A 27294-nucleotide genomic window follows, 5' to 3' on the forward strand; every position below is an offset into this window, starting at 1 on the left:
CAGCATACGAGATCAGTCGTTGATGATTTTGGATATGTCGGGTTCGTTTCACAGACGTAATCAAGAGCAGCAGAGGAGACATGAAAAATAAGAGAAAAATAGAAGTTCGTTAGTATAATGTCTTTTGGTAAATTGTCCAATAGGCAAGCCCTCCTCTTTTATGCAATATTTATTTTATGCGGTATTATGATGCATGTAATATATAAATAATGTGATAAAGAAAAGTGCATTTCACTTTTTGCGAGCTCTTGGATTATTTGAGACTAATATATTTTCATTCACTTCAGGAGTTCAAACATTATTTGTTAATGAATTATTTATAAATGAAGATAATGGTAAAATAAAGATAAAATCTTAGTATTAATGTTTTTCACTTTTCTTTTTTTTTTTTATTTCACCAAACTATTTACTACAAACATTGATGATTTACATAAAGAATTGTTTATATAAATTTAAAATATCATGACGAAAGATTGCACTTCAATTTGCGCGGGTAATTTGTATGGTTTATAATGAACGATCAATATTACAAATACAAGTTTTGAAATAAGACGAAGATAAAAATCACTGCGATAACGTATATGAAATAAAACAATGTTATTTCGGTAATTTAAGCAATATTGCATATATATATATATATATATATATATATATATATATATGGAATTTAATAAATGGTATTAAATAAATAATATTAGGTACTTTCGTTATAAAATGTAAAATTAAAATGTAAAAAAATAATGAAAATTATAGGATATCGGGATCTTTAATTATATGCGTATGAATTAAAATATTAAATTGGATTCTATGTAATGAAAAATAAAGATTAAAATTCTTGTAACTTACTTTTCAATGTTTAATATTATTCCTATGATGATGATAATGATAATAAAAATAATAATGATAAAAATGATGGTAATAAGAAGAAGGAGCAGTGGAAGAAGATGAGCAATAACAGCAACAAAAATTATAATATCAAGATCCAATAAATTACTTATTACTTTTAATCGTAACTATGGATTCTTATGAATTAATAAAGTCTAAAAGCAAAATTCGTAATTTTCCAATTATTAAAATGTTACAATGTAAATTTTATTAATATTATAATTTCATTCTATCATTCAAAAGACCCACATTCATCCTTTTTTTATTCACTTTCATAATACAATAATTATGACGTTTTTAAAATTCATTTAACAATTACCAAATTTAATAGTTATAATGAGTATCACGCGAAGTGAATTACCAATGTTCGTTTTATATTTAGTATTTCTGTCTATGCTGTGTCTACGCAATATGCACATCGGTTTATATACATGTAAATACATAAATTAAGATCGGCGTTAAATTCATTAGATCGTGATTCCCTCTCTTTGTTTTGTTGGTGCGTACGCGTGAGCGCGAGTATATAAGGAATTAAATGAAACTATTAAAAATTTTCAACTTCCAGCTTTATGGACAATAAATAATTAAATACTTCGAAAATGACATATACGACGGACCATTAAAAAGTAAAAAAAAAAGGAAAAAAGAAAAAAAAAATACTGATAACAACGAAGAAGCATCCATGTAGTACTACGACCAAATTTCGATCCCTCTGGAAAATGACACTTTAGAGGATTTTCTCCGATTTTTTCACGATATCATGTGGGGAATGGCGAGCGATGCGGTACCATAATTTACGAGGGTATTATGGTAATTCGTTACCGCGCATACAACCCGCACTGAGCACCGCCAACTGAGTGCGTTATTTACGATGAACCACAATAAAAAGAGAAATGAGAAAGACAATCAAATAGGCAGAGAGAGAGAGAGAGAGAGAGAGAGAGAGAGAGACAGATTCAGGTAATAGCATTTCTAGTCCAATTTTGTACAGTTAATTTTTTATGTTATCATCGTTACGTTGGCAATAAAAAAAATTAACATGAAAAACGCTGTTACGGATGAAAATACTCTTATATTTATTAATTATATGGATTAAAAACAATCTAAGTATATTTCACTTTACAACTGAAATATTTGACATGGATATCTTTAATGACAATCTCAACATAATATTTGATAAGCTAGAACTTTCAAATTTTTGGCTAAGCCAATAAATTTCAATGCTCGGATCTCAAAACAGAAATAGAAGAACTTTGTATTATCATGCATTTGTATATTTTTTTTATATCATCTTTTTCATCATATTTTTTATTTTTACTTTGGACAAAATTCATTCTGATAATTAAACAGAGATTCAAAACATTTTTTCTTATCGTCATTAATTATGTGATAGTTAGCCAACCCATAGTAAAATGTATAGAATTTCACAATTGGTTCTTACTAAAAGTCGAAAATTTTAATTCTTTTCATATGTTAAACAGAATATTCGTGTTATTGATAACTCTTCAATACACACACACACACACACACACACACACACACACACACACACACACACACACACACATATATATATATATATATATTATTAATAACAAAACTTCAAAATTAAATTACATCAGTCATCTGCTAAAATTTAAATTTGTAATAAAATCGTTGTATACGTAAACATCAAAAATCGTACAAGTAAAATAATATTAACATAAATTTTCAAATCACTCGAATGTTTCTATAATCTATTATGACATCCAATTTTTTAAATTAAAATTTTGAAATTTGTTCAACTTAGCTATTATAAAAATATCATATATACCTAGCGTAAATTTTAAAAATATATCATTTTAATTATTAAATAATGAGAAGCAAAACAATTAATTTATGGACATTAAGATTCGAGTAAATATTCATGAACGAAAAATATATAATATTTAAGAAATAAACTGTATTCATGCTTTATGTTTCATTAACCTAATCATGAAATTACACGAGCATAATAATTTTACAATTATTATAAAATATTATTAGATTGATACTATACAAAGATTTATATTGATGTTTCACAAATTAATAATTAAATTTAACTGCTTGTAAAAATTAGATATTTTTAATTTTACAAATCACTGGTGGATTGAATATTATTTTATTGATTATTCAATATCTTTTTAAAAATCCATACCATTAACGTATGAATAGGAATAATTACGGTAATAAAATTAATCGATACGATTAAAGTATTTTACAAAGTGTTGTTTCAGTTGCAGAGACGTCCGAAGTACAAAAAAAAGGAAGAAAAAGGAACAAATATACGTTGTAGCCAGTTACGTAAACTATAGCCACGCCGACCAAATCTTCAAAATAAAGAAATATATCAAAGCTGGAAATATTAAGGTAAAAGTACAAAAAAGTACTCGCTATTGGCTTCATTGTTGGTTGTTCAAAAGATAGCTCACGGGTATCAAGATTACGACAATCGATATAATAAATGGGTGAGTGATTATCGGAAACAATTTTCTCCCTTCATATCGGAGATCCTTTATTTCCTTTTGACTTTATATTGTGGGAGACATCTGGTAGGATCTTCAAGCGATTTAAGCAACATTTTTTCAGCTTCCTGATTAGATTCCATCTGCCGATGAAATAGAAAGTGGAGTGAAACCTTACAGGGTTCAATTTGGCATGGAATGCTTTGAGGTATTTACGATAGTATGATTTTAATTACATCAATCTTCCGAAAAGCTGGAAACGTTTTTATACTTAATTGTCTTTAATTATATTAAATTAATCTAGTTTTTTTTGTCTTCTTTCTCGATTATTTATTCTTGAATTTTTATCGTAAATTATCGGCCGCGATTAGCTGAAGATTCAAATTCGACATTAGCATAAGGAATTAATAATTGCTTATGAATGTAAAAAATTAATAAATTAATTTAGTTTTTATAATATATTTTATTATTATTGATGGAGAAGTAAAAGTATTGACAGATGAGCGATGTTAATGCTTCAATTTCAAGTTCTTATGCTTCCTTAACACGATGATAATATTTACTTGGACAGGATTGAAATTATCGAAATTTTTTAAAGTATTCGTTTAAAAAGAATTACAACCTAAAATATTATGAGAAGAAAAAAATAGTAACTAGGATAAAAGTTTCCGTCAAATAATTTAGATCCTTACACCCCATATTGTATTTTTCATTGCAAAGCATCTTAATCCGTCAACAAAATAATATCGACTTGTCAAAATCAAACAATTGTCTTCGTCGTATATTGTTTATTTTCATTAATTATTATTTTCAATATACGTTTAGCTGCAAGCATAATATTCGCTACTTCCAGGCTCTTACAATCTTGATGTACTCATTTTCCAAGTCGAGCATATATCTTGTCATTATCGCTGGAGCTTAAAACCGACACGTCAATGAAGATACATACACTTCTTTGCTTCACATACATAAACATACATATTCAGAGGGATGTGCGATAGCGATTTATAAGAAGGTTAATGTCTATCACATGCTTGTGTAGTCGTGTCTAATGAGCGAGTAAAAGAGAAGAAAAGGATAGTACAATCGTCATATGTGAAGATGAGAAGCCGACTGTTTTTATGTTTGGATTTTATGAAAGTGATAACTTACGATAACGACGGTTTATATCCATTAGATTTTACAATCGTGATAGCAACTTCATGGCTTGATTATACTCGTAGAAAGGACATTTCTATTACTTTAAGAGAACGCGTTGTTCTTCGTGATAAAATAAAGTGATTCGTTGATATCCTATAATTCGTATTCTTAAAACGTGCAGATAATATAAACACTTAAAAGCGAATAATCATTAACAAATCATTTAATAAAATATTTTAATATTTCATGTATCTTATACTGTAAGTTTCCCCAATGTTCTTCATATTTTCTTTTTTAAAATTCAATTAACCTCGACATGTAATTAAATTGCCAAAGGGGTTTCATAAATAATCAAATTTTAATATTTTTTGAGAATTTTAGAACACCATTAGTTGCCAAGGAATTATTGATTACAAAGTAATCATTGGCTATATGTGTGTGACACATTTATAGAAATTTACGTGGATAGTGCTAACTCAATTTTTTATTACTCAAGTGCTTCTTCACATTATTTTAATAATGAAAATTACATACAAGAAAATCAGATTTATTTAGCAAGGATTATCGATTTACTCATTGATTTAGTACTTTTGTAATTAGATAACATTAAATTACTTTTATATGTATATTTTATGTCAATTCATTTACATAAACGTTTCACATATTATAAAATTACAAATAAATATTTAATAATAATGCGAGTTAGTAGGTAATTAATGGATGTGTCGGCTTATATTAATGACCTCTTTCAATCATATTTATTGAAAAATAATAAATATATTAAAATATTCCATAAATTCTTCTTAATTCGACAATTAAATTAGCTCCAAAAATTAAAAATACTACTTTTATTAAGCTTAAAACAGATAATAAGATTTTTATATTCAATTTCTTAATTTTTATACGAGGAATAAATAGATTGCAATTTTTAATGCAAAATTATCTGATAAAATGTATAATCGCCAATTTTGACTATTTCTTATAGGAAACTTAATTATGTAAGTTTTAATGCTGACTTCGCATATTTACTTTGATTACTTCATAGAAAATTACATAAATGTCTCTCTTTCTTTTTCCTCTATTTTTTATGAATATATTTCATTTCAAATATGCTTTTAACAAAATTCTTACATAAATTATATTTACTTATGCAATAAGATATTATTATTTATGGGTATATACATGTATAAACACATAACACATGTAAACATTTTTCTCCTCGGTTTAATGTTGTTTCGTATAAAGTTTTGCTTCATGTTCCATGTTTCAGAAAAAGTATCCGTACAGTGTCGGCTTTTATAATTGCATTAGCGATTTACTTTTTGTGCATGTAAGACTTTAATGTCTATATAAATGTATTTGTATGAATATTTATTTAATTGTTATCTTAAGCCACAAAGTTTATAAGCTTACAAGTTTACTAAAACACTGATTGTCTAACACTATACATTAAGAAAGTATTGTTAAGATCTATATAAATTTGCAATACAATATTATATTGATCAATATTCTACACAGTAAATTATTTAAAAACATTATTTATGAATGATGTCATTATTGATTATTGATGTAAAAATATAAATTTTTATTTAATAAAAAATCTTAATGAGCTTAAGTCCGGTATTTATATTTATGATTTGTACTTTGCATCACATGTATCAAAGATACATATATTTCAAAAATTTTCTTCACTTTAAATTTAATGCAATTTGCAATTTGCCACACAAAATATCGGATAATAACCTTAAAGAGGACTGGATATATATCAAATACTGTTGGATAAGTGTGATTCTAAGTAAGATTAAAAAAATCTGAACGATATAAGAAGAAAGATGGAGATTCTATAATGACTATTTATTTACGTGAAATGTTATCGAGAATACAAGTAAACAAAAACAATAATTTTTTTTATTACCAATGTTTATTTATTATTCCGTACTTAAATATAATGTAATATCATTTATTAATAGTTCACAATACTTTTAAACTGAGCCTTATAACCTTTATATCTTTACCATAACTAAATATTTAATATATCAACTGATAGTAATATTAATTATTATCAATTATTAAACAAATCGAGTGATTATTATTGCAACGGATTGTAGTATGTTAAAAAAAATGCTTTTAAAGTACACGTTGAAAAACTCGAGCCTATTTATGAAAATTACAAACTTACTACGGAAACTCTCGTAGAAAGGAAGTGACCCGACTTGCCAGAAAATGATAAAAGGTTCATAAGAGACTGGGAAAAATTGCCTTTCTTTTTCTCTAGCTTTGTCTATTACTATAATCTGCGCTTGCCGAAATGTGGAGGACTTGTCGGAACATTCATACTTTTCGTCGCGACGGCCTAACGGCTTTTATCGACTGCTTACAAACTTTCCATCGTTGCTGCAGCTATATGGATCTATCTAACGGAAGGGATTCTTAAAAGACGTATTTATCTACTAACGACTGATCAATAAATGCGTTGGCGAAGAAGTGCGGTGTAACGACAAAGCACATAACTTTTATAATAAAGAGGCTATTCAGCGTTTTAGATTTTTTCTTAATCGTATATGAATACCACTTAGCAGTAATAATGAGACATTAAAATTCGTGCACACCGTATACACAAATTTGAAGAATTTTTTTGCTAATTGCATGGTCTTCTGTAATAACATATTTACTCAAATTAGACGTATGTTATTTATGTTGAAATGAACTAATGGCGTTAAATATAAATTTTAGAAAATTCTGCACTAACCTTAATAAAATTTCGTGTATCGGTGAAGATTTCATATAATACGTTTATGTAAATTTCTATATTATTTTAAAATTATTATTAATTTGTATTACATTGTTTTTAATATATATATATATATATATACATATCAGTTTCATATCAGTTATTTATATATAATTTTTGTCATAATTTTGTATTTTTCTGAAAAATAAAATAAATAATAAAACGGGGAAAAATGTTTTATAAATTTAAATCCGAGCAAACAGTTAAATAACTGAGATTTTTATGCATGTTTTTATGGTCCACCATTTTAAAAAGTTTTTTACAGTTTATTTACGACATTATGTATAAATAATATCATATATCTGATATTATTTAAATCAAAATCTTAAACCGTCATACCTTTTCATCATCAAAAAGATATGGAGTACCGTGTACACCGTTAAAGTTGAAACTAATTATATTTTAATATAATTAAATATGAAACAGTATAATCCCCTAGTTATAGTGAAATTATAGTTACAATGTATTAATTATACAAACATATTTTGTAATATAATTATTAACGGTATTCAAATCGTTAATGAACGGCCTAGAATGAACTTTAATAAATAAATCATAAATTGTTGCCACTATAACTAGTTATCCTTTAGATTTTTTGAAAAGAAAACAAAAGATCAGTTCATTTTCTAACCTAATATCAGAAATTCGACACACGCATATCTTAAGCTTTGGTATGAGTATATAAGCAGTAGTTACGTCACGGTGGAATTGACCTGCTTATCAAGCAAACTCTAAAACACATACGTGCAATATCCGTTTCATGCTAGAAAGCGAGCGAGGACAAAGTAATACTAGCGTGCGAGAGAGATATAACATTATCTGTATGTGAGTGAAGGATGTTGGATATGTGCGTGTGTTGGCAAGAGTGAGAGAGAGAAAGAGAGAGAGAGAGAGAGAGAGAGAAAGAGAGAGCGTGGAATTAGGAAAAGGGGAAGAGGGGCCGATAGTCTCACTAGTGCCATGAAATCTGGTAGCGTTGCCAACTTTTCAACAACGTTGGCGCAAACTGAAACACGAGCCCTTTCATCCTCTTTCGACTTACACAAAACTTCGGTTTCTGGACCTGGACGCTTACTACAGAACGGATGTATAACGTATGTGTATGTTGTTTGGAAAAGGATGTACAAGTTTCGAATGAATCTTTTAGAGACACATTTGTTGCGAGATTGAATGCAAAAAACTTTTTCATAATAAAATTGTAAAATGGTGAGACGTTTATGGTTATATTCTATATTATTAATTATTTACTGAACAAATTAAGAATAATTTTTATGAACAAGAAATTTCTATTAACAATCAAATAATTCATATTTCTAGTAAGTACACATAAAATAAATATACTTGCCCTTTTATCTAATATCATAGTACCAGTATATTATCGAAAGTAATGATACTCTTTTTCTATTCCTAAAATTTATGCAAATTAACGAATGATGTTGAAGTTCACAAATTTTGCAAATAACATTAGAAAATTTGAAGAAAAATCTAGAATGAATATTTAGTCATGAAAAAAAAAATGAAATACTTGAAAACATAATTTTTTCAAATCGAACGAATATTGAGAAAGCGAATTCATGTATTTATGTCGAAGTATCAAGGTTTTAAGACTAACAAACCTTCTATTTTTCTCATAAATTTTCCATTATCTGCACGAATTTTAAGAGTTTCCATAGAATTAACTATAACGTAGTTGCTTAAAGATGCGAAGCACGCCGAAGAAAAAAATCTTTATGAATAGAGAAAATCCGAGTTATAATAAACTATTTTCTGACAATAATATTGACTATTGATATAAATAAAACAACTACTACTAGATTTTATATTTATCAAATAAAAATGTAGGTCTATACAATAGAATAAAATAAAAAAATTTTTTAAATTTAATCCTAATATAATGCTACTTACAATTTTATTAATTATTGATTACTTATTCGATTGAAGTAGATTTTTTATTAAATTATATATAATTTAAATTATTACATATTTTTTATATTAAAAAATGTTACAAATGCATTAATTAAAATGAATTAACATTACAATACAGAAATATCACATAGAAAATTTCATAAGAGACGTATATTTCTAATACGGTTAATATAAATAAAGTAAAATTTTTAATCCACAAAGTTTGACATGATATTTTAATAAATTTTGATTGGTTTTAATTTTATAAAAAAAAATTCAAAAGAGTAACATAAGTTTTAAAAACTTTACATTGATATTGTTAATTTATTATAATATTTAATTCATAGTTCTATTATTTTAGAAAACATGATATTTTATAATAACATACTTATAACGGCATATCTATAATTTAACTAACCACTTAATTGAAATAATTAATGCATATTCATTAAAAATATATTTGTAAATTTAAAAATTTTTTAATTAAAAATTTAATATGCATCTTTGAATTACTATAAGTCTGCAATATTATTATATAAATTATGTACATATATTATTCAAACAAATATGAATAATTACATTATATCCATTGTCGTTTGTGCAGTAGAACTAAGATTTTATAATCATCTTAGAAAAATATTTTCAGTACACAATTAAATTAATGTAATCCCGAATGAAATGATTTCATAACAATTGACTTTGAATATCTAATGATATACTTAATGATAAATATATATATATATACATTTTACAATTTTGTAAAGAATATAAATGTATGTAAGTCAATAAAATTAGTAAATGAATTATAAGTAAATAAAATTTAGTTAAGCCTGTACAGATGGAAATATGCATGAAACTACAATCAGGAAGTATAGAATAATTTCTTTTATAGACTACTTTACCATTTTAAAATAGAAGTAATTTAAATGTTAGAAGCTACAATTTTCGGAGCAGAAGATTATTTTCGATTAGCAATTTTTTAAAACGATTGTGATTAATTTGTACCCGTCATACATGAATCAATAACACTCGGTAAGATGACACTTAAGAGAAATAATTTAATATATGCACTATAAATTTAAGAGAACAATATTATACTGCAAGTATAAAAACTATTTTTAAAAGTGTATGAATAGAAAAATAGTTTAAATCATAATAATTTAATGATAATATTATATATATATATATATATATAATATTATTAGATTGTTTCATTTATTATTCAATATAAGCAGATTATTAACTAGCACAAGACAAAAATATTACGTATATGTATATGCATACGTATAAACCTTTTTATGTATATTAAAATATATCTGTCTGTTAATAAATATTTATGAATACAATTTAATTATTGTTATGCAAAATTAAAAGAATGCAAAGTATCATAAATAACATAGCAAAAATCATTTTTATCTATCAATAAGAAATAATGAAATATTATTACTGAATAAGGTCACATATAGTTATTACAGATATAATCTAAATGACAAATGATCAAGTTAACAATTCTCAAAGTACTAAATCATAAAAGAAGGAAAATGAGTACAAAATCTATTTGCTTTGGAATGTGCAGGTTATCACACATAAGGATACAAAAAAAGTTAATCTTCAAAACTAAGTCTACAATAGGAGAAAAAAATGTTGAATATTAACATTATAAAAGTTTGAATATATTTGGAAAGATATTGCCAATTGTTATTAGAAGAGTGTGCTTTCATTTTTTTTCTGCATACATTTATAGCGCCAATGACAGACGTTTTTACAGAAATATTTAACGCATTTATCACGTATTTTTAATAATGAATAATTCAGTACGAATAATTCGGAACACACATATAAAATATTAGAATATGAAAATTATTTAATATATATAGAAGAATATTATAACATAAAAGATATATTTTTATCCCAACTGCAATAAAATTGAGATAATGCTTCTATAGATCTATAAAAAAAAATATATTTTACATTTTTATCACGTTGCGATTGCTAGCAATATTCATCCATATATTTTATTAACTTTAGAAATAAAATCAAAAACGTTAATTGGGAATACAATCGATCTATACTGATAAACATTAATATTATTCTCTTAGATGTAATAATTTGTACTTTCAGATACAGTTTTAGTCATAATAAACTACGTTTTGGTTTCTTAGTCTCATCCCCATATCTCTTCAATTATCTCTTTGTATCAGACATTTAATCGCATGAATTTCTAATGAAAACACATTTGACATGTAATATCATAGATTTTATTGTTACTAATTTTATTGTTATTTAAATCTTAATTTAACATTTTATTAATATATTTATATTTATATATATTTATATTTATATATATTTATATATATATTTATATTTATATATTTATATTTATAATATATATATATTTTTTAATTTAATTTAAAAATTTATCAAGCATTTATATTGGCACTTGAATATCCGAAATTTCATGAAAAAAAATCTGTAAATTTAACTTTATAAACCATTAGTAACAATTGTAAATTACTCAAATATATTTTATTTTAGAATTTTCTAAATACATCGGTAAACTATGAAATTAGTTTTATAATTGAAACCTAACAATCCGAAAAAGTGCAATCAATATTAAAAACGTTGGAATGCTAAAATGTCGTATTATTAGTTAAAACTAATTAAACTACAGTGAAGTTAATGTGTTTTCTTAATTAATCTCTTATAAATTTTTCTCCATCTTTCCTTCCCCCCTCTAACTCTCTTACTTTGCTTATTTCCCCCATTCTGTTTTGACTCCGTCTCTGCTCGTTACTTTTTGTTGAAGAACAGAGCGACTCTTGGCTGTTATGGCTGAGTATGTAGGAGGATATGACGTCTATTCACTTGAGTGCTTGGTGAATTAAAGGCCTCAGTGCCGTAAAATGAGAAAACTTGGAAAGCAGCTAAAAGAAATCTATCTCAAATTTCCTTTAAAATATTAAGTAGATTAAATTACATCATATGTGTCTTGTTAATTTAATAATTTTATTTATTTTTAGGAATTTTTAGGAATTATTTTTGGTTAATATTTAGGAGATTTTATAGTACTCTTAAATTAGTGACAAGGATAAGATAAAAGTATTATAAAAAAAAACTAAATGATATTACAAGAATAAAGTAATATTAATAAAATGCAATATTTGCTATGCAATTATACATTCAATTAAAATTACTTTACAAATTCATATGTTTTACAAATTTGTTTCTCAAAGCTGAAATAATTTAATTAAATATATTATTTTTTAACGTAGAAATAAAAATTAACTTGGTCATGCAGTAAAAATATCCGTGTCTAATAAGTTTTTATATAATACATTAAAGTTATGAACTGAGCTTATCTATTTTGTCCGACAAAAATCTCAGTTTTCAACATATCTCTATTTATGCATTAGCATATATATATATATATATATATATATATATATATATATATATTAATATAAGAAAGTTTAGTAGAGATAGGTAGATTATCTTAATTATTAAGCGATTGCTTAGTGTGGGGTAACAATCATAACAAGAGTTTGTATAAAACTTATACTAGATTCATCAGTCATTATTATCAGATATTATTAATATGAAAGATATAATGAAATGGTATTCTCATAATACATGATTTGTATATTTATTATTAAAAACATTAATTTGTATCTTTGGTTAAATATGTGATAAAATCATCTCGTTACAGATTAATACTTTATCTGGACTTTCATGTATATTTAATTAAAATTTTCAATAGCTATATCTTTTAAAATTATTTTTGCTTCGCTACTGTTTTGCCTCGCTTTTATTTGTTGTACAAATATTCATAATTCAAAAAAGTAATATAAAATATCCATTATTAACATTGACTTAAACATCGGTGGAATATTAAATGAGACTTTTATAATTAACATGAAAAATTCGAGCAGCTGCATAATGATAAAAAAAAGTTAGTGCAGACGTCATACATTACTTGTTATCATCTTTAATTATGTATTTACTCTTCCGGGGCTCATAAATAAAGGACCATCACTAATCCTTCCTTCGATGGCAATATCTAATAATACGCTTCGAATTATTTGCACACTAGCTAGGTCATCCGTCCTATGCATAAAGGAGATGGTAAATCAGAATTAATCGTACCCCCAGGAGAACATAAAGACGCTTTCATCCGTTTTTAAAAGGGCCGAGAAATCTGCTGTAAATACACGAGTAACAAAAATGAATGACCCGTTTTTCTTTTGCATTACTTAATTCTCTATCGTCTGTTTTATCATCATTTCCATTTTAAAACATATTATACTGGGACTTTTTTTTATTCCTTCCAGTAGGAGAATCCAAGCAAATGAATTATTATGCATCGAAATGTATTCTTCTAGTGATCGAAGACTAATACTATTATGTATTTTTTATAGAATAGAAATACATTAGTTAAAAATTGATAATTAAGAAAATATTAATAATTCCATTATAAGTTACTCGGAAATCCTATAATTTTTGTACATCAATAGGAATTTATAATATATTATACAGATCGAAAAATTCATATAATTTATGTAAATTGTCATAATGTTCATAAGATAAATTAAATAATGGTATATTTATTAAAAAATTGAATACACGAATAATTAATTTTGTTATTAAACAAAAGGATTTATAAATTAAATTAAAACTTAATGCTCATATGATATTAATATAGATTTAATATTTTATAAAAATTATTGTGAACATTGACATTATTGTAATACCTTATTACAATACCCACTTACCACATGTAAAGTTATCAGAATTTTTACTGATCTTTTATTTTCTTATTCTATTCAAATTCGCATTAATAATATATCTTATTATATTATACATACAATATTATTTTAATATTATAATAGATTCTAAATGAAAAATATAATTTTTAAATAAGTAAATTAAATTTATTCATTAAAAGAATTTCATTAATTAACTTACAGGTATAAAAAGTTTATATTTAATTTGAAAACCGAAAATATAAAAATTATTTGTACAGTTTTTAATTTAATAATGGATATTCCGCATATATATTATATAAACATTTTTCAAGTTTATCTGATGTAGCAACTAAATTATTTTTCAATGTCCCAACATAATAAAAATATTCTATATTTTTCCTTCACTGGTGAAGTATCAAGAGCTTATCCCAAAAGCATTGAGCCAAGGAATGAATTCGTTTATTTCTTTTGTGCAGTGTCCTGTAAAGGTCAAATTTTAAGCACTGTGATCCATCATCCTGCGAAATTTCTTCTCATTTATAAGATAAGCAGTCGTTTAATATACCCACTCAAAGTTTGCTTCGTCGTTGATTTTGGTAACCAGTTTGCAAAAAAACAATATCTCTTGGCAAAAAAAAATCGATACTTAATATTATATCTTATATCTTATGATATAAAAAGCCTATTTTTTAAATTCATCATTAAGTTAGATGTTCGACTAATTGTTGTAATGAATATTATTATGGACATCTCGTTGTTTCAATATAGCTTAATTATTTTTAGTGAATTATGTTGTAATTGCATGGAACACTTTTATCAAGTATTTTAGAGATAAATTGTATCAAAGAAGATCAATTAAAATTTGGTATTTTTAAGGAAACGATAGTACAATACACAATAGTTTTTAAATGAAAATTTAATTACATTAAAATACTTTATTTTGTTGAATGCATAATTTTCCATTTAGAACACGATTCAGCTTTATAAGCAATTACAGTAATATAATAAATTATGTATTATGAAATATATAAAATTTTATAGCTTTAAATAAATATAATTTACTGATATTTCAATATAGAAAAGGCTTGATAAATTAAACAAAATTGAATGTGTAATATGAATAAAATAACTCTACTGAAAATTAATCTGGATATCAATAATTTTACTGCTCCTGATTACATTATAATGACTAATGCAAAAACAATTCATACTTTTATTCTTATTAGTTCGATAAGATGTATATTTTCAGATAAGAAAGATAGGTTTTTAAATTATGTAATAAAAAAGTCTCAAATGCGCGAGTGTCTCTGTAAAGAGTGTATTTAATATTTTTATTCATATATTTTATTATAAACGATATTCAATGCATAAGAATCTGTTAATATAAATAGTTGTATAGACTGAAGTAAAAGTATTGAAAATATAAGTATAAAGTCTTTAAGCTATTTAATATCGTAGAAAAAAGCCAAGATTTATTTATGACAAATTTGTACTTTTATCACAAATAAAATTAAATTTGAGAATTAAAATCAATAAATTAAATAAAATAAATTAAAATAAAAATAAATTGGAGAAACATAAATAATTTAATATCAATAATATTAAGGTATATAGTAAAAAAAAACCATAAACTAATAACCTATGAATAAATGTATATAACATAATTTTTCATTAATAATTTTATTTTCATAACATATTATTTCCATAAAATACATAGCATAAGCATAGGTTTAAGGGTAAAAATTTACTTAATGATTTTGTATTTGATCCTAAATTTTTAAGCTGAAAATATAATTTTATAATTTTAACAAAACGCTTGAAAAGTATGAAAATAGCTTACACAAAATTATGCTAGATTCATAAATTTAATATTTTGTCATGCATTTGAATTGTAATTTTAGAAATTACGAGAGATTTAAATCAAATTAATGTAAGCGAAATTGCATAAGTCAAAGTTATGACATTATTTTATATTATAATCAAATGACGTTGAATGAAATATGTTACAAATTTATAAATTTAAATTACAAATTAAATATATTAAATTTTCAAAACCTTCAAATTTTTATTAATGCATTTGGGAACATAAGTAGTGAAGAATAAATTAATAAATACCGTTATTATATAAAAAGAATATGATTAATCGTAAGGAAAAAAGCGATAAATTTAATATTATTTGCTCATTAGAATATATAGATAAGGAATAATTTCTTGAATATTCTTATGTTTATCTTAAATATTTAAGATTAAAAAGAAATATCATTTAAGATTTGATTTCCAAATTTCGAACTTTTACTACCAATAGTATTGATTGTTATAGAAACATCTTTTTTTTTTTATTTTGAATAGTAAGGTTAATTATTTAATTTAAAAGGAAAAAAGAAATATTAATTCTACTTATTGATAATCGTAATTTATAATTCTAATCTGCTAAATATGGCATTTAATTTATAAATTTTAATATTAAATAGAAATTTAATAATTCAATACAGAAATTATATTATTTAAAATTGTAAAATTCGATCAATAATCACAATTTTACATCTATAGTGAAGTATGGAAATGATTGTAAGCTAATTATGAAATTATTTATCATCATTACACATCATTATTTATCATTATTTATCATAAAGTTAATAATAATTCATAATACTTAATATCACGCTTTTCTATTTCGGAATCAAACCATTATAATCAACCAGCAACAGATGAAAAACAAATAAAGACAACATTTCAATAAATCATCCAGAGTTTTCGGTGACGAAGAAGCGATCTGATTCAATTACACACCACTTCGAACAGAAATCTAGTTTACCGTCAAAAATTAGCGTCGATTGTATTGCATATAAATATACAGTAAATGATTGGTTTTATTTGATTAATTGTGGATTGTATTGTAACTGGAAATAACAACGAGATATTGAATATTGTAATAAGAAATTTTATTTGTATAACTAGCATACGTAAAATTTAATCAATATTCTCCATCAGGAAAATTCGTTATTATGAAAATTTTCTTTCTAAATATTAAAATTTTTTAAATTATTAAAAAATATGATAAAAATTTTACGCAAGTAAATTAATGAAATAATTAAAAAAAAATGAATTTTTATCAATACAAAATAAGTTCTCAATTCTTCAGAATCAAACAAAAGAAATGTAGAAATAGTTATGAGACAGAGAGCCATTGTAAGGAATATTGTAATTGATTAAAGTTCTAAAATCCATAAGTAGGATATAAGTAATAAGTTTTGTCTGCGCAATACTTTGATTAAAGTATGAATATAATAATTATTACTAAAATAAATAAGTTATTATAAAATAAAGAATTTGTTAAACATAAACTAGTAATGTATTTTATTGATTTTATTATATGGTAATTATTATATGGATCCGATATATAATGTATCAATAAAAAATCGTAATGTCTTACTTACATATTATTTATTACATTTCTTAAATAAAATATATTTTGAATTAAAAAATAAATATTATTTTTCCAGTAATTTATTCTTTCTTTAAATCGTATATTTAAAGTATTGAAGGAATTTGCTTGGCATTAAACGAATAATTTGAAACGTACTTACACACACGCGCGCACACACACACACACACACACACACACACATACAGGCAGACAGACAGACACGCACACACACAGAGAGAGGCAAATAAACAAATACATATACACACACAAATGCACATACAAACACAAACACAAACACAAACACACACAAGCTCACACATTATATGTCTAAAGATATGTTCATTTTATAATAAAATAATTACTTCACAAAAAAAAGAAAATATTATTGTAAAGAAAGAAAGCTTTTTAAACAAAAAATATCTTTGACGAGAACTAATTTTTTAACTACCATAATCTATTGATTGATATAATTAACTACATATAAATATGATATATTGAAATCATAATACTGTCATAAAGTAATAATAGCAGTGATTTAGATTTGATATTTTAATCATTTTATGTGATGGATAGATGTAAATATATAGAAATATAAGCATAATACTGAATGTTATTGCACAAATTCAATTTTACTTTATGATAATGAAAATATTTTCGATTACACATAATGCTAATTGTTCATAAAATATAACACGTTAATTAAATCTTCAAAAGTATAGACTGAATATGTAAATTCAGCTCATAATACATATTCATATTTATTTATACCAAATTTAGTACATTAAATTTAGCAACAATAGACTTTGCTATTAGCCAGCCACTTTGTCACGAAACAACAAAGTCAGCTCAACAGATTCTTCATGTGCTAATAAGTCAGTGGCCTTGGGCGCACTTACACCTACAAGCATTTTTTATTTAGACTTTTTTCTAGGGCCACGACAACGGTTGACATGGTTCTTCAAAGTATCCAAGAGAACACTGTGGGACTTTTTTTAGTCTCATATGGTTACTACTATATCTCACTACTTCAAGTGATGTTCTAATAAAAAATTAGATTTCCACATTTAATACGATTTATGTAAAATAAAATGTTTTATGTAATTATATGAATAAATCGTTATGCGATTAAAAGATTAATAATTAGAATTTATACATACGAATAAATTTTTTAACACATCTTTGAAATATTTTATAAATTAATATAGAAAATAAGAAGTAAAATATTTATTATTTCAATGAAATGTAAGCTATCTAATGAACGTTAATTCGATATATTTTTATTTATTTGCCGATAATTTATTTTAAATTATTTTATTATCGCTATAGATATCTATGTATAAAAGTGAAACTTTAATTAGTGAATATTTATGTATAAGCGCAAACTATTTAAAACTAAACGTATAAGGTTAATGCATTTAGTGCAGTAGAAATTTATTCTATAAATCGATGAATTAGCTAAGCGCGTATTTCTATAAATAAAAGGCAATTATATAAATTATTTAAATTAACAACTAATTCATTTATCTTTTATGTTACATATTTTTACTTTTTTTTATATAAAAATTAAATTCCATTTTTCACAGTTTGAAGCACAGAAGAAATTCATCTTTCAACTATCTCATTAAACTTGTGGCTACATCAATTAATCTTTTCGACATTTTTCAGCGAAATATACGTTAATTGTCATTTATTCTCATTAAGTACGTAATTTAAGATCATAAATATTATATACATAATTATTGAGTAAATATCTCAATTATATAAAATTATGTATATATATATATATATATATATATATATATATATATGTATATAGATATTTATTTTTTTATTTTTTTTGTAACGCCAACATTATGTTTTTTTTCTTCAATATATAATATTTTCAACCATTTTTATTAAAAATGAATATTAATTATACTTTAATAGATAACAACAATGTATAAATTCCGGTATAACTTTTTCACTTTCAAAATATAAAATTGTAAAAAATAGATATTTTCCCACACAAATATAGTTAATGATTAATACATAGCAAGGATCGATGGTATGAAGGAAACATTCACACGTGACTATTTTTGAAAGTTAAAGCTCTTCCAGCACTTTTCCTACTCTCAATGCAGAATAAGTGACAGATAGAATGAGAACGAAAGGGAGGAAGGAAAAACGGAGTGGAAGCTGATCGCGGTTGAAGGTAAATAAGCACTGGAGGAAGAAAAAGAGAAAGAAAGGGACACGAGAGCAAATGGAAAGTGATATTCGTAACACCAGTCTGATAGATGGAACATAATCTCACCAAGAAAAGTCAGTGAGTATAAAGCTAGATAAATACCGACCATTGTTTACACAGACAGAAGAAAATTAATGCATAATACACATGCGTAAGTAACGTATGAGTATTAGCAAAACCTTACACAATACGTATATGCAAAAGTTTCTGAATAATTGAGAGATTCTATTTGTATTTTTCATTCCATCATACGTTTATTAAAAATAAATAAGCTATTGACGTTTCTTGAGAATAGACTGATTTAATTTTTCAAAACTACATAGTAGCTGTATGAATAAAGATTTTAAATTACTTTTCAATTCATTTTTTTACTTGTTATTCTTATTGATTTTTATTCAAGTCCAAAGTATGAAAAATCACAAAGACAAATATTATACAAAAATATGCAGGAAGTAATGACAGGAAGTAATAAAAAAAATTACAAAAACAAGTAATCTTAATGAGAATAGATTTAGTACAAAGTTAATATATTTAATTTCCAAAGCATTGTTAGACATTTTAACGTATCAAATAAATATGGATTTTCTTTAAATACTTTTATTTTAATACAAAATTCTTTAATAACACGTAATATTCTTAATTAATCTTTGAAATAAAAAAAAAGATCATAATCTTCGTGTGTAAATAAATAATAAAAAATTGTTATTAATTAAATTAGGTATGATGAAATGTTTAGTAATACATAATTGTAACTATCAAATGGTTCAAGACACGTTGCGTATAATATAAATATTATTTTTAATGATATTTAAGTGATAAATTATAATGTATATTGTAGTATTCTTACGGTTTAATAAAATAATTGATCTTTTAATCATATAATTCAGAATTTTTACGCTTCGTCACTGTACGTAAAAAACTCTTAATGTAAAGTTTCATAAACCAAGTTATATATAATAATATAATAATAATAATAATATGCATTTTAATGTAGAATAAAAAAAAAAATAAAAAAAGCTTTTTTTGATTAGAAACAGTTTTATAGATGTTGGTACTCATTAGTAATAAATAGACTCCAAATGTAAAATAAAAATTTGTAAAAATACTTTAGAGAGTAATAGACAATACAAAAATATATCGTTTATATTGAAAGTTACATAGAGAATATTAAATGTTATGACTAGTGATTAACATATTCTTATTTTAAGTTATAAAAGTTCAATTTCAAATGCTAAATGTCTGATTCTAATTTCCATCGTTTAATAATCATGAGCTACGAAATCCAGTAAGTTTTATCTTTCTCTTTGAATTCAATAATTGAAAAAATAATGAAAGAAATATCATCTCTGCAGTCCTATGATTAAATGAAAGTAATTGTATATAATAATATTTAAAATTAATTTTAATTGCATAAATAATATAACTTTTATAAATTCTATATCAACAACCCCATACATTTTTTCTTCAAAACTACTTCGCGTTAAATTTCATTTCACACTAGTCTCTTACTTTAATCATTCTGTTCCAAAGCTAATTCATACATAGTGCATTAGATATATTGACATATTTTCCATATAATGCCAGGTCCTTTAAAGTCCTGTAGCCTAGTTTATGTAAACGTCGATAAATAGTATTGTCATGTCTTAAAATTATCGATCTTTTTAGTAAACTCTTATTATTTACATTGCGTCGATAAAAGTATCGAGTTTTAGAATGCTTTTTATTCTACAATTTATGTTTATTTGATTGTAAATTAATCGGAGCAGCTAATACGATCGACACGTGATAAGTAAAATATAAAAGCATTATTAAAGTCCATATTTAATCTTATTTATAAGCCTAATGTATTTGATATTTTTATTTTCGTCCCTTCTAGCATAACATACACTAACAATCATACGCGTAGAAAGTTCAAATGAGCTTCAAACAAATTTCAAAGATTCTCTAAACTATTAATACAATTTACGTCTATTAATGGTTAAAATTATTAATATTTACGTCAAATATTCTTAATTCTAACTCAAATATAAATAATGCTATACACTTGATTGGTGTAAATAGAATATATTTAAAATTAATTTATAACAAAAATTTCTATTTTATTTTCAGGACATTAGAAAATGTAGAGAAATCTGCACATGATGTAATTAAAAAAGAATAAATTGAGTAAGTGTGTCTCTTAGAAGCCATATACTTGCTACGATAGAATAAATATTATTTATTTTAATTAATTTAATTTAATTATTTAATTAATATAATTATTAACTATTGTAGTTTAATTAGTGAATACACACTGTAAAATGAGATAATATTTATTAAAAGTTGCATGGAAATTCCTAAGGAGTAAATACAATATTTGAAAATCCATTTCTTTTTCTTCATTGAGCTTTACAAAAAATGTTACCGTACATCATCAATTCCATCTAGTGACTGGATACGAATTCCGTAAAAATTTGATTAGTTTCAAACAATTTCTATTCGAGTTATGAGAAGATAGTCGTATTTAAGCTTCAAACTCAATTTTCTCATATAAAGACCTTATAAGTCAAGTTAAATTTTTATAAAATATAGTCATCATGTGAGAAAGCTAGTCTTAATTTAATTCTAATAAATTTATAATATTCGTATATAATTTTACAATGATCAGTGATAACTATTATTGTTTTATTGCAAATTGAAATTAAGCATCGTATATAATAAATAAGTTGTAGAAAGATACATTACATACGCGTGTTTAGTGCAAATTTTAACCTTCTATATTCATTAGCTTTATTACATTTAAAAAAAATTTTGTAATTTGGACTATATAACAATAATATTTTAAACATACGTTTTACATTAATCAGAAAATTATTTTTAAAGGAAGATTTGATTTAACTTGATGTTTTCTATATAATTATAAATGTGTATAATTTTTGTCTCAGTTTTATCCCTAAAACGGTACGTTCAGAGCTTTAAGCTCTGATAATTAATGGTAGTTTATTGGAATTATTCATTAAATAATTTTTTTTATGTATCTTTAAGGCTTACTAAATTTTTATTTAAAACGATTTTCTAATATTTAAAAAATACAATCTCTTCCATTCTACTTAAATAAAATTCTAAACTTTTATAAAATATTGCTATATTTTCATATGTAACATTGCTATAATCGTTTATTTGCTATAATATTACATGTCTACAAATAAAATAAAGGATTGAGCCATATTAAGATAACAATATTCAATTAATATTGTTGATAAATTGAAATTAGAATTCTTTTTAGAACAACGATGACGACTAACAACTTAATAAAACTTAACAAAAACGAATAAAAAATCAATGTATTTGTTATTAGTTCTTTCACATGTTTTTCAAGATAAAGTCATGTGTTTTATTTTTTAATGATTCATTCGAATAATCATTTATTAAATAATGCAAGTCACGTATTTAGTTATTCGCTTTTCATTGACATTGACATACTTGAGTTAATTGAAATGACATTTTGTCGAGCAATGTTGCAAACCTGCTGCCAGAAATGTATATAGTACGAAGAAACACTTATTTGTGCTAATTTTACTGCATTTAAGTGTATAGAATCAAAAGACCAATACGAGAAATTTACAGGAGAACAAGAAAAGGAAATGACGAACGTCCAGTCATATAAGACATGAAATTGGATGAATGTCTAATATAGCGTTGATGATAATATCTTGCACAAATGTCTGCGAGTGCATATCAACATGTGCGTGTATTTCAAATAATATTGTAAGTACATGAATGATTGATAGAATGAGAGAATTAACTTTTTCGTTGTAAGGTCAGATTTTGTTTACGATATAGAAGAAAAATGGTATTTGCCAAGATGTGGTAAAGATATAAATGCATTATAAAATACTGAAATTGAAATCTTACGAAAAGAGAAGTAAAATATTCTTGAAGTAATTATTCGTGAACTGTAATTATAATGAAAATAATTAAATTAAATCAAATATTGATACTTTATAAAAGTTATCTGCTATTGGTATGAATATATTATTAAAAATAGAAACTAAATTATGAAGATATTTTATGTAAATTTTAATGTACCTAGTTTTCTAAAATCCTTATTTTTATGGAATTCAGTGGTATCCTGAAATATAAATTATCTACTTTAAAATATATGATAAAAATTAAATTAAAGTAATAATTAAATGTAAAATTATTCCCTATATGTTCTTCAATATTTACAACATCGTATCTGTGATCATAATATAACAATGTGCAATGTCAACAATGTCAAATCTGCAGGTGTAGATAGCGGTAGAAAGAAAAGAAAATGTATATGCGGTATGACCAATAGCGTGTGAAAACAGAAGTGAGTAAATGGAAAAATACGTGAAAGAACTATTGACGTGAAAAACTAGGCGCTAGAAAATAGAGAAATCGATTGAATTTTCATATATATATTCATAATTTTGGATTATTTATTTCGTCGCGAAAATCGTCTTGAGTCAACAAGATATTTTGGCAGGTGTTCAGAACACACAAAAGTTTTCATGACGGAATACTAATTGCACAAGTCGCATAAACTAAAGTGAAATACTGTAATTAATAGCTTTTTTACCACTTGCTACTTCGTTCAGTTCTGTTTTATTATAATTGTAATTGTCTTAAGAATTTTCTTTCTTTTCAGCAGATTAACAATTAAATAGGTCGAAGTTTTTTCTAGTCAATTAATTACAATCTCAAATTACAATTTTATTAAACTTCATCTAAGACGACTTAGTTATTAATTAAATGATATTTTTAAAATACAGTAATCAAAGATCAATAATAAATACATTAATTGTCCATACAAATTTATAAATATTAGCATACAAACTACTCTTTTTATTCTACTTGGATTATTAGTTATTAATTATTTATAAGAGTAAAACCATGTTTCCAATATTTTAATCTATTTTTATCAAAGTTCTGTTAACTTATAATAATCTCCAGTGAAACTTAAAAGATAAAGATAAAATTAATATAATAAATTATAAAGTTAATAAAGTTTCAATGCCGAAAATAACATCAAGTGTATAAATTATGTTATAATAGTGAATTAATTTTTTTTAAACTTTGAAAGTTTATTAACAAGTTAGCACAATGTATTTTTAATGATTATTAAAGATATTTCAAAAGCATTCGCATTAAGAAATAAAAGAAATAATATTTCTAATATTGCCCAAATGCAAACATTTTTTACATCTTTCAAGGGTATATTATAATCATTATAAAACAGTACTTTATTTATTTAATTTAGTAATGTAATACTAAATTTAATTTTAACAAGTATTATATAATAAAATAAACTAAAATTAGACCATATAATGGTAATAAACAATGTTTTAAAAATAGTGACGAAGACGAAATTCTACTTCAAATTCAATAAAATACTTATTGATGACTGCAAAATTACTATCAGTTTTAATTGCTAATAAAATTTTATGAAAAATATCCAACAGTATTTCTTTCATCACTATGAACGACATAAAATATATATTTAATATATATTATATTTGGAAAATATCATTTTGCTTAATAATTAATTTTTTAATACATAATTGTAAATTTTAATACGTTTGAAATTTATTTAACATATAAATATATTTATTTTGTAATTTTTATCGAACAATTTACGATGATTAATCTTTGAAATATTTCAACGTAAATTGTAAATACGAATTTGAAATTAAATAAAAGATTCTTGGCATTTAAAATAATATTTTTCACACGTTGTGGTCAAGTTTTAAAATATTTCTTGAATTATTCTTTATTATCAATTTTTCTAAACAAATAGAATGATACACGTTTAGCCAAGATTAATTTTTCAACTTTTGATAACAAACCTTGTCATAACGGAGACAAAATTTATGAGTTTTATATAAGACACACGTATTATTTTTCAACAATTCTAATACATACAGACATTATGCATAATATACCCAATACATTCAACGTCAATAGTTTGAATAACTTGTCTTTACACATTACGAATGAATATAATAATTTTTATAAAAGATTATTGATTATCAATTTTTTACCATAAATAGTCATAGAATAGCAAAAAGAATAGCAAAAAGAAAGAAAAAATAGATAAATGAATATAGATCTTATTAATTTTTTCGACTTGTCTTGGAAAATTGATTTTTCGAAAAAATAATCATAACTAACGGTCAAATTTTACTTTATAATAAATAAAACTTCTGTATTCTGTCATTGAAAAAACTAAAAATACTTTATTTGCTATAGAGGTGATTTGTTATAAAATACGTATATTTGATTGAACGCAAGAAAGTAGAATAAATTTATATATACGTAAATATATCATTAGAATTCAGTAAAATACCAATAAATCATCCTGCAGATTATAGTAAAATCGCATACAATAAAATTTCATCCATCGTGATAAAGTTTTTCATATATTTTCATATTCTATCGATAATTAATCTAGTTTACGTATTTAAATAAAAATATAGAAACATTAGAAATGGATCGGAGAAATTATACTTAGTGGAATATCAAATTTAGAATATTAAATTCTAATAAATTATTAAATTATTCTTATAGATATTATTGATAAATATTAATCTAAATAAATCCATAGTTTTCAATAATATTTCAGTCTCTCAAGCGAGTAGAAACAATACAAATACAGATAGTAATAAAAATATTAAACTTCAAATACACTTTACTCAATTATATAAGTGGAATGGAAAAATCTTGAGATTTCTTCAAAATCAAAACTACATGCGATAAACTTCGAGGGTGAACTTCTCAACAAAATAATGAAAAAATGTTGCTTACAAGCAAAAACTTCTCTCCCTAACACAGGATACATTTACTAATAACTTCAATACACATAAAGAAGAAGAAGGTGAAATAGTCAGAAGGATAGATATAGTAGGCTATACACGTAGCGTAAAGTAAAATCAGTGAGTGGGATAAAAAGAAGAGACAGTGACACTCCAAGATTGGAGGATCGGTCTATGCGCAAAAGCAGCAGCTCTGCAAAGCTTTCTAACGTATTAGATGCAATTGGTCGATAAGCCCTATAGAAATCTATGGCTTCAATGATGCGAATTGCAAAAATAGAAAATTTTCTGACGAAACGCTTTTCCGCGGTGCCATTATGCTATCTTATCGTATCGAAATCGCCGAGAACCGATCTGAAAAAACGTGGGAGGATAAAGCCGTTTAAAATACTTGTGGGTGATAAGGAATAGAAATGAAAAACAAAGAAAAGATATAGGCGAGTGTGAAAGAGAATGAAAATGGATAGAAGAGGTAAAATATAGTAAAAGATGAAAGTATAAAAGAAGAGTACGATGGAAAAAGAGTTGAAATAGTAAGTGGCAGAGGGAGATAGAAGAAATAGAGGCAAAAAAGATGCCGAAAGAAATAGAATGTGTAGTGGGAATGTGAAAAATAGAGTCTATTAAACAGCAAGTGAGAAGAGACTAAAAAAAAGCAAATAAAAGAAAGAAAGTGATAAACGGAGTGCAAAGGAATCTTGAAATTAATATATGTCTTAGCATCGATAAAATGCACCCATTTATCTTAAATGCCGATATGGTACTAAAATTCATATACAATTGACATTTATTTTACATTATAAACTGCAATTCAATTTATATTGCCTGATAAAATGCGCCAAAAAGTAATAATCTTTGTTTAAATTTGCATGAAAA

At 24.4% G+C, this 27294-nt stretch overlaps 1 protein-coding gene across 2 annotated transcripts in view; it reads right to left on the reverse strand.

Moving 5' to 3' along the window:
• LOC105359255 (protein eva-1) overlaps window positions 1-27294 on the reverse strand; it is a 238799-nt gene that overhangs the window by 80221 nt on the left and 131284 nt on the right. The gene's annotated exons all lie outside the window — the stretch shown is intronic.

The sequence above is a fragment of the Ceratosolen solmsi genome, unplaced genomic scaffold, assembly GCF_000503995.2.
Source record: "Ceratosolen solmsi marchali unplaced genomic scaffold, CerSol_1.0 scaffold11, whole genome shotgun sequence".
NCBI lineage: Eukaryota > Metazoa > Arthropoda > Insecta > Hymenoptera > Agaonidae > Ceratosolen > Ceratosolen solmsi.